This window comes from Miscanthus floridulus, chromosome 1, assembly GCF_019320115.1.
Source record: "Miscanthus floridulus cultivar M001 chromosome 1, ASM1932011v1, whole genome shotgun sequence".
NCBI classification, from domain to species: domain Eukaryota; kingdom Viridiplantae; phylum Streptophyta; class Magnoliopsida; order Poales; family Poaceae; genus Miscanthus; species Miscanthus floridulus.
In genome coordinates, this window is record NC_089580.1 from 148,199,625 (window position 1) to 148,204,543 (window position 4,919).

The 4,919-nt window shown below is 49.7% G+C and overlaps 1 pseudogene; it reads right to left on the reverse strand.

Moving 5' to 3' along the window:
- Nucleotides 1-1,227: 1,227 nt before the first annotated feature.
- On the reverse strand, nt 1,228-2,821 carry LOC136465066 (zealexin A1 synthase-like; annotated as a pseudogene).
- Nucleotides 2,822-4,919: the final 2,098 nt, after the last annotated feature.

The following is a 4,919-nucleotide window of genomic DNA, read 5'->3' on the forward strand; positions in this document are numbered from 1 at the left end:
GCACGGGTTAGGGTAAGAGAGTGAGTCTGTCGTGAGGTCTGTATGTTCGAGCAATGGCTAAAGTAGAGATGTGGATGGGCTTGTAGTCCCAAGTACAATTGAAAAGGTAGGCAACAAATGGCCCCCACAAAGCATCTCTTGGATAGCTCGTGCATGAGATTAGATGCCTCAGATCAGGCTCCTTGTTGGATGTGGTGTCTCTTTTTGATCAAACCTACTACAAAACGTTAGCCTCTGTTGGCTTTGCCCTAACCTGACAATCTTGAAGTCTCTGTTCGGCTTAACGTGGACACTGAGTGTGGATGTCAAGAATGGACATGGAGCCTGAGACCACCAAACACGATGTCGCGTTAGGACTAGCCTGACAAAACTCAAATTGGCTCACACAGGCCTAAGCGCGGTTCGAAATCTGGTTGTGAATGGGCATTTGGAACCCGAATGGCGGGGTCATGTCTCAGGAAGCCAGAGGGCCTAGCAGAGACATCTCAGTTGGTCTGAATACATAGAGCAGGGCCGAGGCCCGGCAACGTGCAGCGAATTAGGCGACATCTCATCCCGTAAGGGCCTATGAAGTCAGATCCGATTTGGATTCTTGTGTACGGATATCATGCTGAAATTGAGGACCAAAATACCTCTATGTGCTAGGAATATACTTAGGATAGCTACATGATAGGAGCATTTCAGTTCACATGCATGTTGTAAGCTTGGCACTATAAATAGCGCTCCTCAGGAATAAAGTAGACACAGATGTTGCAAATAGCAAACCTAATCGTCTAAGACTTCGGTTGAGGCCAACAATTTATATATGGTCATTCTTCTATATATTACCTCCTTATTGGTGGCGTGTCACACTACCATTGTTATCAATATAGTAACATGCCGCATATTACAAATCTTTTTTTAGGAAACATCAACTAACATTCAGCAACCAACTCACTATCTAACAACTGAACTAACCATAACCAAGTACTAGAACAAACATCATTCCGAAGACATCACAACTACTTAAAAAGCACTCGTTGAGAGCAGGTTGATCAGGGCCTCAGCTTTGGCTTCAGAAGGGGCCGCCAGGTCTTAATCAGCATCAAGGTCTTGTAGTTGTAGATGATCACCATCGGTGAAGACATCACCTTCTTGTTGAACACCACATCGTTCCTAGTCTTCCATATCGTCCACGGCGCGCCTGCACATATTGTTCCTATAATGTTTGGCGTAGCATTTTATTTTTTACGCGCTAGCAGTAGCTGGTGCAAAGCGGATGATCGGGTGCAAGACGAGTCCCGTTTTCTTCTTTAGGATCAGTCCTGCAGCCTCCCCATCATCGACGTCCTTGGGCTCCATTCCGCTGGGCAGTTTCCCGTCGAAGTGGTAGAGAAGGCTGGCCAGCGTGAGCTCGATGTTGGCGAGCCCGAGGTTCACGCCTGGGCACATACGGCGGCCGGACCCGAACGGAAGGAACTCGTAGTTTGTCCCTTTGAAGTCCACGCCACTGCTCTTCTTCTCCTCGAACTGCTCCGGCCTGAACTCCTCGCCGTTGACGAACACGGCCGTGCCCTTGGGAACGTCGTAGCCCATCACCTGGACCGTCTCCCGGCACCGGCACGGGAGCAGGAGCGGCACCGGGCAGTGCAGCCTCAGCGTCTCCTTGACCACGAGCTTGAGGTAGCCCAGCTCCGCCGCGGCGAGCAGGTCGTCCTCGGTGAGTGCGCTCTTCCCTTTGAAGGCCTCCCGGACCTCGGCTTGCGCTCTGCTCATCGCCGCCGGGTGCCGGACCAGCTGCGTCATGCACCAGTTGAAGGTCGTGGACGAGGTGTCGCTGCCCGCGCCAAACAAATCCTACTCCAGTAGGAGAGAAAGAAAGTTGAGCAGCTGCATTGCATGCGACTGTGACGGATAAGCAAGCTAGCTAGACATATGATAGACTTACAAGCATGAGCGCGACGATGTTGTCATTGGTGAGCGGGATGGGCAAGGTGTCCTCTTTCTGGAGCCTGAGCAGGACGCCGAGCAAGCCATCGTGCGCCGCCGCCTTGTCGCCGCGGTCCATGGCCATGGCCTCCCTCTTTTCGCGGATGATCTCGTCCAGGATGCGCGTGATCCTGTTGCGGCAGGCGAGCGCCTTGCGCGGAGCCGTGCCGAGCATCTGCATCAGCCTCGACGGCGGGAAGAGGTCGGCCACAGTGAGCACTGACGTCTGCCGCATCGCGGTGTCCAGGGCGTCCAGGTACTCGTACCGGCTGCCGATGGACTCCCTCACGAAGGTGTCGTTGATGAGCCTGGAGATCATCTTGGTCATGTCCACCGCGGCGCCGGCGGACGCGGACGCGGCGAGGCTCCCCACGAACCGCGCCACCTCCTCCTCGCGGACGCGCTGGAACGACCGCACGCGCGCGGCGCTCAGCAGCTACAGCACGCAGATCTTGCGGAGCTGGCGCCACCGCTCGCCGTAGGCCCCGAACGCGAGGTCCGTGCCGTTGAAGGTGAGCACCGCCAGGGTGGCGTGCAAGTAGCGGTCTGCGAACGCGGTGTCGTGCATCTTCGTCACCGCCCCCGCCGACGACACCACCAGCGTGGGCACCTCGCCCGGCCGGAGCATCGTCAGCGGCCCGTGCTTGCGTGAGAGGTCGCGCAGCCCCCGGTGAATCACTGGGTTGCTCACCAGGTGGTGGACGCTGCCGATCAACGGTAGCGTCCATGGCCCCGGGGGAAGGTTGAGCTTCGACTTCTTGTTCTTGGTGACGAGCAGAGATCCGAGCTTGGAGACGACGAGGAGCAGCATGGCCACGCCCACCGCGAGGACCATAACATTGCTGTCCTCCATTGTTTGTGGATAGTCGATCTAGCAGTATAGCTACTTATTTTTGTTTGTTATATATGATTTCCTCGACCCGTCTTTGCGAGGACCATAACATTGCTGTCCTCCATTGTTTGTGGATAGTCTATGTGTAAGTTCGATCGACACGCACGTGGTGCGGCGGCCGTGGCTATATCATCGTTGTGCACTGAGTATCCACGTCATCTCCTACTAATAATAGCCACATCATCCTATTAATTTTCAGCCTCTTAATGCAACCAATTTTAATAAGAATGATGTCTCTTATACAACTAATCCTCATTACAAATTCTATCTTAACATGTAAACTGAAGGTGCAATCAAACCCTAATTATGAGTTTTGGTGATAATGACCACGCAATTAAAGAACTAATGGGATTTATCGAAATGACAAGTAGAGAATTTATATTCGAGGATGCTACACGAAACGGAGAAGCCCCCAATTACAAATGTAGATGGTTTCAAACTCAAAGGGGGTTTAAATTTTTTTATATTTTGAATTTGAGTATATGAAAAGTCGTACTATAAAGGAGAACACAATGCTTAAGCTAATATGTGCTACCAAGTGTCCAAACAACCTCATGCATCCTCAGATTCACAGCCGAGACAGTCTACACTTCACTATTACCCTTGTTGTCTTGCGTGGTGCGGCACTGCCGCACTTGAAGAAAGGCACTGCCGCCCTTGAATCGCGGAACAAGGAAGTCAGCGACGCTAACTTCCCCGGATGGCTCAAGACGTATTAAAAGGTCTTGCCCGACCCCAAGGTCGCGGGCTCCATCTCGCCCGACCTCAAGGCCGCGGGCTCCGTCTCGCCCGGCCCCTTGGGTGCGGGCTCCGTCTCGCCCGACCATAAGGACACGGGTTCTGTCTCGCCCGACCTCGAGGCAAGAAGAAGTTTGAGTACTTCACACCAAATGATGTACTTGGGAGCATCTTGACCTTTGACATGCAAAGAGAAGAAGCAAATGAGATGAAGAAACTTGAAGAATTACAAGCAAAGTTAGAGGGCATCAAGATCAAAGATGTAGCCCTCAAGGCCAATAAATCAAGCAAGCAAGGCTCTACAAGCAAGTCCAAGATCAACCAACAAACTTCAACTAGCAAGCCCAAAGCAAGCAAGCAAGTTCAAAAAAGAGTAGAGACCACATCATCTTCAAGTGAAAGTGAAAATGATGATGATCAATATGAGAAAGTTGATGATGTTGCTCTCTTTATGAAGAGGTATCACAAAGGGCTAAAGAAGCAAGGCTACAAGGTAGTGAAGAGAACCTTTCCAAACAAGAAAAAGAGGACATGCTACAATTGTGGAAGCACCGATCACTTTATTACCAAGTGTCCATATGAGATCACGGATAACAAATACAAGAAGGACAAGAAAGCAGAGAAGGCCGACCATAAAAAGAGCAAGAAGTACATGGGAGAGGCTCACATTGGGCATGAATGGGACTTAACTAAAGAGAGCACAAATGAAGAGGATGAGAAGGTTGCAACTATTGCTATTCACAAGTCATCCCCCACACCAAGGCTCTTCAACGACATGTTCAATGATGACTACTACTCCCCTCACATTTGTCTTATGTCAAAATGTGAGAAGGTAAAATCCAAATCAAAGGCCAAATATCCTCCACCTCCTAGTGATATCTCTAGTAGTGATATTAGTGATAGCTCTAGTGATGAAGAAATAAACATGATAACTAAAAATTTGAATGGAAAGACCAAATTATTTATCACTAAGCTAATAGAGGATTTAGAGAGTGTCCAAGTCGAGCTAGAATCTAGAGAAGAGACTCTTATCCAATAAGAGGATCTCTACATTGCTAGCAAAGAAGCTCTTGCATTAGAGAGAAGTGAGGTGGAATCCTTGCGCAAGGCCTTGGCCAAAGAGCAAGAGGACCATGCTATCACAAAGAAAGCAAATAAAGCTCTCAAGAAAAAAATATTGTGACTTAGATAAAAAGCACAAAGAACTTGAGATGTAATATAGCATTCTTTGGGATAGCAACTCACATCTCACTAAGGCAAAGGAAACCTCTACTCCCTCTACTAGTCAAGGCTATGGAAAATATTTTAATCTTGATTTGAA